Below are 12,935 nucleotides of genomic sequence, written 5' to 3' on the forward strand. Positions count from 1 at the left end.
AACCCTGTGAGGATAGTCAGACACTGGAACAAGTTCCCAGGAGAGGTTGTTGGGAGTCCTAAACCTTGGAAACACTCAAAATCTGATGGGATATAGCATGAAAAACCTGCTCTAACTTATCCCACTTTGAGCACGAGTGGGTTTGGACAATATGATCTCCAGAGGCCCTTTCTATCCTCACTAATGCTGTGACTGTGAAGAGATTGACAGTGCTGATGCACACTGAAAACTGTTATCTTTATATTACTATTCCTTTTATGGGTGGTGTAGCCAGGAGTTACAGGATCATTTTGAAGAGACGATAAAATCAGCTTTGACCAACCAGACAAACAGAAAAGCTAAATATGTCAATAAATATTATATCCAATGTTTTAATCTTTGATATTGATCTACTGGCTAGAGGAGATGTAAACAAAAAAGAAAAATGGCTTGTTGTTTTGCTCTATGGGATTTTGTTTATTAAAAAAAGCTGTAGGATACTGTGTGTAAACTAGACAGGGGTCTAGTTGACAGTGAATTCTTAATAATCGCTGTGATCATGATTCGCTTGTAGATATCCCTATAAATTTGGAATAATTATTTCCATTTAAGTGCAAAATTCATTGGAATGTTGGCCTACTCTACATATAGGTTCCTGGCAGCACTGTGATTCTTTCAGGGTTAATGATAAGAAGGATATTTATGATATGATGCTATTTGGCTGGTGCTGGAAAGCCTGAAGGCCCAAATATTTGCCTTGCTGCCAAGAAATTCCTCTAGCTCTGCATCCTGCTTATTTTACTGAGCCTTTTATAACATCTTGATGGCTGATTGTAAACACATTATCTGCCTGTGCCCTGGTGATTTTGGCACACCCTGTAACAGATAGCAGTCCTATAGCCTTTAAAAGCATAGCTCCTCAGAATCTGACTTAGCTGTGACAAAACAATGTCCTCTTTTACAGCAGAAAAATATGTGTATGCACACTATTTAACCACAAATCTGTCTTAGAAGCAAAGTGGTGCCATCAGTGCTAATGAATAGCCTTGTTTCCTCCTTTGCTGCAGTGGGATTTAATGGGAAAGAGAGAAAGAGTGAAAATGCATGCATCTTTCCAGGCTGGATCATTATTGTTGTCTGGCATTTTATTGTGGAAAGAATATTCTTCGCCATCAGTGCAGCCTGAACAAAGGCCGCCAGGTGTCCCTGGAAGGAAGCAACCACTTGATGAGGCTGACAGCCGACACGTTATGGGTGTGAGGAGTTGAGGAATGTTGCATACGTGCGGTACCGGAGGGGCAGGGACACCCAGCCCGGCTCTTCTGAACTCTGCTAATTGGAGCTGTTTGTCATCACATTCAAGTGTCTGTCCAGAGCTCTGCCCTCATCACTCCGAACCGCCTGTGTAGCAATGCCTGTGTGCCCCTGAGTCTCAGCACCCCAAGGGCCGGAGGTGCTAAACTGCCCTATCAGACAAACGGCGGGGAGTGGTTTTGGTAGATGACAACATCGTGAATATAAATGTGAAGTATTTGGAAATGTTATTGTATCAAGCAGCTTCAGCAACACAAGCTGTCCTACTATCACTGAAGTGCAATAAGGCCAGAGGATGGAGCCAGACAGCCCCACGGTTTTCAGCTCCTGGAGATGACAATACAGGAGGAGCAGTAAACACCACTATGTATTAAATTAAAGGGTGCTGCTTATAAATTATATCATAGAGAAGAGGCAAAATAACCTCCAGTTATGTCAGTTAATGTTCCTAAGATATATGTGTGACCAAAAGCAGACATTAGCATCCCCAGGGGCTAGTCTGTGGTTGGACTGGTTATTCTGCCTGTTATAACTATTAACATGAAGAAACTGGAAGCCAAGAAATTGGAGGAAGGAAGGAAGAAAAAAAAAAAAAAAAAGGAAGGCATGGGGAGGTCTACCTGGTCAGAATGAATGATACTTTTCACTAGGGGTCAGAGTTGCACAGAGATCCACAGTCCCTTATCCAAGGACAAAATCCAAACAACACACCTAGTGTAAAACAGAATGAGAAATGCAGCTCCCCTGTTGTATCCAGCTTTGCTCGGGAGAGGTGCTCTCCTGATGTGGCCTCTGTTCAGAGGAGGGGACTGAGAGGCCAGAGGAAATAACCTGTGACTACGTTAAGGAGTTCCTTGGTTGAAATGCAAACTGTAGCCATATTTTGCTTTGCCTTCACCTGCCCTCAGTGTTAGATCTTCCCAGGGAAATTATCTAGTTTGATTTTAGGCAATTTCTGCTAGGGTAGAAGGATTAATAAGCACAAGTCATCAACAGTCACTAAAATACCTCTGGGATGTTTTAGACTCATTACTTCTCTGTAAGGGGAGTGGTTAGAGCTGTTCCCCTGTAAGGGTAACACTTCTCCAGTGCAGAATTTTCCCCTCAACTGTTGTCCCAAATATCCTTGCATGGTGATAGGAACCATGTTTGCTTTGCAGAGAAGTAATACATCAGAAAGTAATGGAAAATTCCCTTCAACAAGGCTGGGAAAATTTTCAGGCTCTACTATTCTCCAAGGTACTACTGTGCTTTAAACATCTTCCTGAACAACAGCACCTTGCATTTTGCTAGCATCTGTCATCAGTATTATCTGGAAGCAGTTTCCAAAACCACTATTTTTTTTTTTTTTTTTTTCAGAATGAAGTAGGTTGTAATTTGGGCTCTAGAAATACAGCCCAAGATTTGCCCAAATTTTCCCAAAGTCTAAGATGAGTTGAGTACAATACCTTAATACGAGCTGGAAGCTAAGTGGCTTGGACCATGCTTCTTGCACTCTTTTGAAGGTCAGTTTGAAATTTGGTCGAATTAAAGGACAGAGCTTTGGCAGCATTTTTCATGTGTTTCAGAATTTAACTAGGTATTAAAATGTATTTGGTTCATTTGCTGAAAGATAAATGTGATGAGTAAATAGTAACACGTGAAAAAATATTGTTTCTTCTGTTTCCAAAATACACAAGAATAGTAGCAAAGTGAAATAGTGATGTGTGGCCTTTCAGCATGAGGAGGCTTTTTTGCTTACTTGGTCCTTTAGTGTCCCAATGTGTTTATTGTAAAGAGACAGATATTGTTTGTCAGGACTCTATATTGTTCTCACAATCCAAAGCACAAAACCAGAGCATGATGCTCAGCCATTGTGTCTAATATTACAGCACATGTAAAATATTGCAAGTAAATAATTCCAAGCTGTACCAACACTGTGTCTGCATTGTTTACTCCAGGGTAAGTCCCTCTGCTTGCAGCTCATGTCAGGGTACAGAGTGTTGGGATGAGTTAACAGAAGATCCTCTGAAGGGAGTCATCAAGAGATGGGTATATGAGAAGGGGAGCAGTCAGCAGTAGAGTACTATCCTGGGCAAGCATAGAAAATCTATTGGCTTCTTCAGCAAGATGGCAGGTAAATAAAGCTGTAAAGGCTTTCCAGCAGCTGCAAGGACATTAGTGAACAGAATCTGGGAACCAGGTTCCTCCCAGATACTGTCTCTCTGAAATAAAACTAAGAAATTAATTTAGACTTTTTTTTTTTTCCAATCTCAGTACTGATGGTGTTGATGATACTCTGTAAACCATGAATCCGTAAGGAGGAATACATACTTAGCTGACCCAATACCATCAATGGAATTAGCTGGTTCCTAACAAGACACAGAGATCAAAGACCGCACATAAAAAAGTAAGAGAAAACAGATTTTTTGAGCAGGAGGGGGAAGTATTTACCTCATTGACAGTTTGGGGGCATTTTCTCAGCCATCACAGCCAGTGTTAAAATACAAGGAGAAAAAACAAAGGCAGTCTGCCAGAGCCCCAGGCTGCTACTGGCTTCATATAGAGGGGTGCCACCAGACTGTCAGCTGCACAGCAAGGCTGATGCCACTGAAGAATTTTCTGTAGAGGTGAAGGGAAAGATGCTCTATTTTTGCTGCATGGGGAGTTGAACACGGGTAGTGGATTTGACAGGGACAATCCTTCCCACCTGGGGGATTCATGCAGGGTTTCTCAGTAATTCCCACCCCAGCAAATTGAAAAGCAGAAATAGCTGCCAGAGAACCATTCTTCTCTTAACCCTGCTTTCATTGTCAATTCAGATTTATTAGAAGCTTTTTCTCCCCCCAGGGTATTTAAAAATTCAAATGGGACTGTCCCCTAATCCTCTGTCTGCCAGGAGAGAGTGTAAACTAATCCAGCAGCTGTATTACAGCCACTGCCAGTGCTAGACCTGAAGGTCTGCATCCAGTTCCTCCACTTCCCTGAACTCCCAGTGACCAGTGAGGACGGGGCCTCAAGATGTCCCTGAGAAGGTAGGTCAGACCTGCAACCTACACACTATCCAGTTTTCCAGACAGCTCTCCCAAGCACCACAAAGTGCAATGGTGGTCTGGAGCACAGCTCTGCAAACCCTGGCCCTTTGCTGCACATGGCTCCCCCTCCCAGCACTGGGACCTCTGTGAGGCTCTCCCACCCCCGTGTGCCTCCAGGGCTACCACCAGTATCCCCAGAAATAGGGCAACTGACAGCCATGCAGACATCACATTTGTTTTTCCTCTTGATCATAACAACTTCAAACAGGAAACTTCAGAGAATCAAAAAGTCTAGTTAGCGCATACGCTATTCTGTGGGAGCCTTTGATTATCCTGCAGATATTTTTAGAGCCCCTTGTAAATGAACTGCAGCTCTATCTGTGCAACAGCTCTGCCAGAAATAGGTTCTGGTCCCCTGTGCCCACTGCTTGGTGCCACCGCAGGGCTTAGACTTGGCACTGCCCAGACACCCTGTCCCTAACCTCTATTTAAACCCCTTGCAGGGTGCCTGTTTAAACCCACATATGTGCTCAGCTGCCCATGCTTTCCCTTCCACCTCAGGAGAGACAGGGAAGACAGCCCCCAGGAAAAGCTGCAAACCCCTTCTGGTTATGCCTGTAAGCTCTTAGCATCACAGGCACCTGTACTCCTGTTTCTAGGAAGAAATAACACATTTGGTTTTTTTGCTAAATCAAGTTTCAAGTGCCAGCTGCTGACAACAGCCATCTCCATGGAGCACATCCAGGACACCAGCAGAGCTGGGGAAGGGCATGCCAGGCTTTAATGCTATAACAACCATCACAGAGGAATTTTTCAATTTTCTTTCCACTCATATTGTCATGAGAATCAGTGGTCCTAAAAAGGAAGGACACCTTTAGCCCTAGATCAGACAAATTTGTGCAAGCTTCCCTTCCTGACAGAAGCTCAGACTATGCACTTTGCTTTAAGGGATCTTGCTTTTAAGTCCTTGGTTTGAAATTGTCAGCAAGGAGGCTGATTACTGCTACTGCTGATGAACAAAAATCTACAGCACAAGACTGCCTATAGGAAATGAATTACAACCCAACAATGCATTTCACAAGCAGCTCTGTCTCTTTACATATGGTTGAGCTGCTGAAAGTGAAGCACTGTCCAGCTTTGTGTGCTGCCAACTGACTAGCAAAGGCAAAACACCAGACATCAGACCTTTCAAGCTCTGATTGCCAGATGCCCAGCAAACCCAGAGCCCATTAAACTGAAGCTAAGCCCTGACAACCACCAGGATTTTGCTGGGTTTGCTTACTGCTCAAAAAAAGAGCGATTTTAAATCACTACAGTGAAAGTTGCCAGAAAATGGTAAACTGTAATATGTGGAGTGCTTGATGACTTCGGCAAAGTCACCAAAACGACCTTTTCTTTTGGATCACTAATCTGAGGCTATTTTCACTTCTCAGCCTAAAAACTGCCTTTCACTTCCAGCTCCTGTGGCTACTCTCCATTGTTAAAATGTGGAGGCATCTACTCTGAAATCAAAGCTTCTGCACAGCCCCGTTACCTGTGGGGACTGATGGGTCCACTTGCATGCTTCCCCTGGGCCCAAGGTCCTGTAAACCCAAAATTCCCACAAAGCCAGAATTTCCATCCAAATTTCTCCTCCTTTGGGAGGACTAGCAAGCTGCACTGCCACCTTGCAACCAGAACAGCCACCAGAGCAACACAGCTGGGCATCATGTTAAAGCCCAAGACTGTGAGCACTCATATGACTGTGGAGCCTTTTCTAAATGGAGAGCAAAATCCTTTTCATACCATATGTATCCATTGCATAAGTCCTTGTTAGAGGGGTAAACTGCTTGCCCACTTCATCTAACACTTGTTTATCCACTAGTATATATTCCCAAGACCAACTGGAAAACTTGGATCCCTCACACTTGATTAAATTAAAGAGCCAGTCCTGTCAATGCTTTCATCTCTACATAATGAAGCCCAGCAATACTACCGGTATCAACACTTGCAGTATACAGTGCCACATCCATACCATCAGCTGCACAGATTGCTCCTGTGTTTTCTGCTTCCCCTGACCCATGGACACATTTACAGCTAAGCAAGCAACTTTGTGCTGGAAAGATTTTTTTTTTTTTCTGCCTATGTTTCTCTCTAGCTATGGTTAACACCACGTAGCAGGGGTAACCTAAACCTTTGCCAGGTTGTCCCTGCTTGCACTACCATGCAAACCTGAGCTGCAGTGAAGGAAGGGTAACCCATAATCCCTGTGGTGCCTTTGCCATGGGCTGTATCCCCAGTATCAGCCAGGCTCAGCCCAAGAAAGCAATGTTTTCAGCCCAGTGCTAATCCATGGACACACATACTTGTTTCAGAGATTGTTTCTCTTACCCACACTGACTTTATTTTACTCTTATTTCAATGAACTGTTTTAAAAGTTGCACTTTTAGTTAACCCACTGTGAACTCAGCCTCGAGCCAAACTTCACGTTGAAGAATAATTCAAATTTAAGCCAGCCCTTTCTTTTCAGGATAGAAAAAGTCCAATTTGGATTTGGAGCACGCAGAGCTCAGGAAAAGTCTCTCCATCCTTCAAAATAAACCAGGCACACATGCAAGGTTTTGTCAATGTGTATTACAAGCACAGCCCACCACAGCAAAGCCAACAATAATGCCAGTGTACCTGAGTAGAACGGGAGCACAGAGCCTCAAGGGCACTCCCTCTGCACCCCTTCCCAAACGTAGCGTGTTCTGACGTAGCTGCACTGGTGCTGAGCCTTGGGGCATCCTTGGGCTGCTGGAAGGGGTCAGCTCCTGTTCTGCTGTTCTGCCTGCTGCAACCTTGGCACAGCACCGGCATAACCCAGCCCATGGTGAAATGATGCAGCTCCATCACAGGATATGCTGGACCTGATCACCGAGGTGAGGATGTTGAGGGGCCGCAGTGACACTCAGTATGTGAGGGAGCCAGTTACTCAGGAGGGAGAACTACCAGCACCTCAGGGGGCTGCAATTAACCCTTCTCAATTAATTAGGACTGGACCTGCTCCTTACAATCCTGGGCTGGGGAAGTGAGAGTGCATCAGCTTAGACACCCGTGGTCTGGGAAAATGACATTAACTTTCAAGAACAATTTAAAGAATTAGCAACTCAACTTGATAAATTTAATTTTTTTTTATTAACAATCATTTTACATTACAAGGATAATATGACAAAAGGAAAGTTCTCGTGTACATACTATGATATATCAACATAGCTCTATTCGTATCCAGTGTCCTAGGTCCTTTCACACAGGTACTATAAAGCATAGTCTGTAAAGTAATAACATTTTAATGTTCTCGAAAAGAGTGATATTAACATATTAATACATATGTAGTAATAGACGTCTAGATATTTTTCTCTCATTTCATATGTGTGTGTGATGGGTGAGTGGGTGGGTGAGAGATCGCTTGAAACAGTTCAGCAGGGCTGTGCTTGGATGTGAATATGGAGAGGTTTGAGACAAAGCCTCGTTTTCTGGAAGTAGAAATGCATTTTTGCTAACTGTCGGGTGAGTCTATGAGGCTGCCAAGACTGGCAGAAAACTCCGTAGCCCTCCTGTAGCATTTGGGACGTTACAGCATAAGAGACATGGTTCCCCCACGTAGCCCAGCGAGCTTATTTGACATGAGGTGCAGTGCATGGGAGCCCCTCGCCGGGCGGAAGCACCACCGGCACAGGCGGGTGGGAGGCGAGGCCGCGGGCTGAGCTTACGCGAGTGTCAGTGGCATCTGAAGAGGGAGCTGGGAGTGAGAAAACTGTCTCTGAGGTTTGTGAGGAACAGGTACTGAGGAGCTCCCCGTGCTGCTGCACAGCTGAGGGGCTGTAGCAGAGTGGGGAGCCGCCGCCAGGCAGGGGCGGCTGAGGTGGATTACCAGTTGTGTGGAGGAGAGAGGCCTGGGAGAGGGCACTGAGGTGTGTGACAGGGCTTGGGGGGAGTTTGCACAGTGTCTGCTCAGGCAATACCAGTGTAACGAGTCATTCGGACATCAGAATTACAACTCACCCTCCTTCAGACTGAAGTCAACAAATAAAACAAATGGCAAGGAGTGCAGTGGTTGCCAGGCCAGGCATGGAGCTGCAGAGGCAAACCTCCTCCTTCAAACCTGGTGGGGAAGCAGCTCACTGAGTAACCACCAGCTGCCAGACTGGCCAGAGGCACCACTCAGGTCCTTTCAGGAGTCAGCTAAAGGCTTCAGGATGCAGCAGGGTCAGTGGCCTACAAGCAGATGTGTGAAGGGAGGGATGGAGGGATGAGGCAGCTATCCATCCCACAGCATCGGGAGACACCAGGCTGATCTACTGTCCGGATCCACCCCCATCCCAGCACGGAAATGCTGGTCATGGGAAAACAGGTGACTCTTTGCATGGGTAGGGCAAGAGGGCTGCACCCTTCGGTGCTTCAGCCTGGTAAGGTACATACGCTGTGTGCTGGGGCCCAAAGGCACACATGCATCACTGACCATGTCTTCCACACAATTGCATCAACCCTTTCCTCCAGAAAACCTCCCTGGGACCCAAGCCAGGCAGGCTGGTCACCAGCTGAGGAGTAGCTGTGAGACCTGAGGGAGCAGCCAGCCTGACCCAACAGAGCTGAATGTGCCTCCCCAGTGGGGATCACACACTCCCATCCATATTGCTCCAAATTCATGGTTCCTTCTCATTCGTATTGCTCCAGCTCCACATACCATCCCTGCCACCTCTGACTGTGTGGCAGTAACCTTCCCTCTGCTCAGTAACACCTTTGCTCTCCCGCTGCCTTTATCCTGGCACCATGGCTGCATCATGGACCGATGCCCCCAGGTGAACTCACGTTCATGGGTGCTGTGTGAGCACTTGCCAATGCAGGGTGCCAGCAACTACTGAGGAACACCAGGCGGAAGAGCAGAAAGCCATGTTTCCACAGCACCAGCACCCACAGTTGTTAAACGCATCCATGCAGAGAGACAAAAGTGTATATGAGAGTGGGATATGTATCTGTCCACATGTGAACACACAGGACCTCAGCAAGAGGCTTACTTGGGAGAAGACAAGGACACTCAAGCATTTTGCCCTACCAAGACATTCCGCTATTAAACAAACCTTATTTATCACTTGGATAACATGCCAGCAAGGAAACCCCTTGCCCTAAACATAGCAAAGCCCCTCTCCATAGAGTGCTGTACATGTAAATATAGGCCTCAGTGTATGGCTAAAACCATTTCAAAGTCCAAAGTCTTCAGTGTTACATGCCTTGTGCTAGAACACAGGGCCAGCCTTACACAAGGGTGGTTGAGTCTATCTCTATATTATATCTTTATATCTATCGAAAACATAGAAATATATAAATATATAGGATTTTATTTATAGATATATAAGCATGTGATTTTAATCTTTTGTACTGTGTGTATATGTACTGGGATGTGCGTATATACAATATATAGACCATATGCATATGTACTGTATACATACACTAGCTTACATGCACACACATCATACATGTCTCCAAGGGAGACAGGAATTGCATAGGCATTACTGCATTGTATACAACGGCTGGGGGATCAACGTACCATTTCTCTGCTTTTAAGAGCTCTTTTGACAGGGCTGAGAGGGGAATCTGCAAAAGCAGAGGCTGTTGCTGCTTATCTGCAAGCTGGCTGTCTAGGCTGTCTTATGCACTGGTCAAACAAACAAACAGCAATCCTCATGAGATAAGAAAGGAAGGGGACTCCAAAGAGCCCACGGGCCACCTGGTTGAGTTTGTGCTGTGAGAAAGAGACGGACCAAGCCTGAATCACATCTGAATAGCCATATCAGCAAAAGCATGACCAGCACGGGGGACACTGCTGCGGTCAGTTCAAGACCCAAGGCAGATGAGACACCAGGACTCTGCCCACTGCATCCCCTCACAACCCACCATAACTCCTGTGTGCTTTTGCTGGTATGGGAAGAGCTTTGGTCTCTTGTGAAGATTATCCCTGCTGAGGTTGGTTTCGTGGCTGGAGGGCCCAGACCCCTGCAGACACTGGCAAGCCCTGCAAAAGGACATGTCTGAATGTGCTTCACAGATTTCTGCTTCACAGCAGGGTAAAAGAGGCAAGGAGCCTGAGCAAAAACTGGGGAAGGGAAATTGGCAACCAAAAATCCCATGGGCTAGAAATACAAACCCAAGGGTCTGGGGAAGTGTGCATTATTCACAGTCAGATGCCATAGTTAAGATGCAGGGGGAAGAAGAGAATAAAGAGCTCATTCGAGAAAAACTGAACCCTTCTGTCTTTGCAGCCAAACAAGTTCAAGATGCTGTAAGCAATGCATTCAGAACAACTTCCTCTTGCTTGCTCAGCACAGCAGGAAAGGCATCGATTAAACCTGACGCACGATGATCTCCAAGCCACGGAGGCCTCCTCCTGTGCTCCACTTTGCCCTCCCCATGCCTGCTGCTGCCTCCTGGCCTCGCTGCCACCAGGCCAGGCCCGGGCAAACAGGGCAGAGAAATGCACCTGACTACAGGAAAGTCTGGAGGGCACTGGTAAGCCAGGGGCACTTTACAACACTATTCTTCCCTCCTCCCTATCTTGCTCATGCTGGTACACTTCCATCTACAGACTATCCATGAAAGTAAGAGCTACAGATCTGAGATAGGCAAGTAAACCTGGAGGGAAAGCCTGCAAAGCACCTGCATTAGCCTATGACAAAGGCCAGGATTATTTTCTGACATGGGGGTAAATAGGGAATTGTCTTGAAGGAGCTGGCTTGGGCTGGGCCAGCTGCTCTGCCAACCTCTTGTCTCTCCTCATCACCAATGCAAGGAGTCTCTGACCTTTCCCATTATGGATATCTGTAACATCCAGTGGCAGGGAATCATGCTTCCTACTGACACCACTTGCAGGTGTAAGCGAAGTTATTTGCTAAAGAAACAAGCACTTTCCCTGTGTCAGCTGACTGCCTGGAGAAAAAAAACCAACTGCTGCACATTTCATTCTGCCATTAGGAATAAGAGCGGCCGATGAAAGGTGTCACTGATGAGAGCAGGAACTGCAAGTGAAGCAAAGGAAAGGAGTGACAAATTGGAGGAATTATTTCTGAATAGGGCCTCTGGCAGATCTTGCCGAGACGGCAAGGCACCATTTCCTCCCCAGTGGCAAAAGTTAAGAGGCTCATATCAGGCGCTGTAAACAGGCCCCTCAGCACAAGCCCCAGGGGAGCACTCCTGTCTCCAAAGGTGTCTGGAGTCTGTCCTCAAGTATCCCTTCCTTCCACGTGAGCCAGGCACTTTGATAGGGTTCTGTGCCAAGGAACTTTTGCTGCTGCCAACAGAAAGGCAGGTGATTTTTCGACTCCATCCACAAAGAGTGAATGGAGTTCCTATGGACTCTATGATCTATGCTCACCTTGCCCATCTACAGGTCAGAAACTAATGGAGCAGCAATCTTGCTATTTTTTTTATCTTTTTGCATCTCCTTACATTTTAAAAAGGAAGAGAGCCTGCCATCTTCTAGAAAGGCAGCAGCTCCATAAGCTTAGGGTTTTTTTTCCTATTTACCAGGCCTGGAGAGCTGCAAGCAACTTGCGTAGAGATCCCAACTTTATGGTCAGGCAAACAACCGTCCAAGTCTGCGCTGCTGGCAGAGTGTTTCCAGTCAATTTGATCACATAATTTATAGGTAAAAACAGGAAAAAATGCAAACAAAGCCATTTTTTTGCTTGCTAGGTGTTGCATATCGATGTCCCTGTGCTGCAACAGTGTGATGCCCTGACCTAGCTTGTGACATTTCCATGAGGACACACGGAAAAACACCCAGTGCCTACACCCTTGACAGCAGTTTGGCAGAAGGTGGGTGGTGCTGGTGCAGGTGCCCCCTCCTGCCTGAGCTACCCTCAGATTGCACATGCTGTCAGAGGTAAGGCAAAGGGAATAAGTGCTACAGAGGGTACATTGCCTGACCAGCTCTCACTGCTATATTCACAGGGTCTGGTCTACTCCACTTGGACTGTCTGACCAAAAGGCCCCGTTTTACAGCAAAGGGGGCAGAGACGGGGCACAAGGATGGGCCACCACTAGTGCTTTGGGTAGGCTCAGTCCCTCCTCAGTCCTACAGGGACAGCGGCAAACACTTCCAAAACTCTGACCAACCCGTCTAGCTGTTCCCGTGCGGTCTGAAAGCTGAACCAGTGGCTTGGCTGCAGGCCTCTGCCCAGTGCTGGCTGTGAAGTTGTACTGAAGGCAAAGGGATTAGCAGGAGGTGAGTGAGACCTAGGTAGAAGTGTGTGTTTTCCCGGGGAAGACAGTGCGTGAACCCTGGCAGTGAAAGTGACTCTGAGAGAGATCGGTTCCAAACATGCTACATCTCCATTGAAAACAAACAAAAACGTTTAAAAAATAAAATAATATTATATATATATATATATTTTTATATAAATGAAAAGCTATCAACTAGCAGCAACGGTTCTAGAGATATCTTAGCACCAAGACCAAGGGCAGGGGGGTAACAGGAGAAAGGAAAGGTTCAGTGTTGCTGATACCACCATCATGTTTCCAAACAACACAGCTTGGCACAAAGCTCATCCCTCTGGGAAGTGAGAACATGTTGGCTTGGACACCTTTTGGACAACAGGTCTCACTCCCATGATG

The 12,935-nt window shown here is 46.2% G+C and overlaps 1 long non-coding RNA gene across 1 annotated transcript in view; it reads left to right on the plus strand.

Annotated features, from left to right (window-relative positions):
* LOC114061639 overlaps nt 1–12,935 on the plus strand; it is a 25,799-nt gene continuing 12,864 nt past the window's right edge. The window contains exon 1 of the long non-coding RNA XR_003572167.1: nt 1–1,951. This is a non-coding gene — a long non-coding RNA (uncharacterized LOC114061639). The remainder of the gene's footprint in view (nt 1,952–12,935) is intronic.

This window comes from Empidonax traillii, unplaced genomic scaffold, assembly GCF_003031625.1.
Source record: "Empidonax traillii isolate 1590-97213 ecotype Southwest subspecies unplaced genomic scaffold, ASM303162v1 scaffold345:size607713, whole genome shotgun sequence".
NCBI classification, from domain to species: domain Eukaryota; kingdom Metazoa; phylum Chordata; class Aves; order Passeriformes; family Tyrannidae; genus Empidonax; species Empidonax traillii.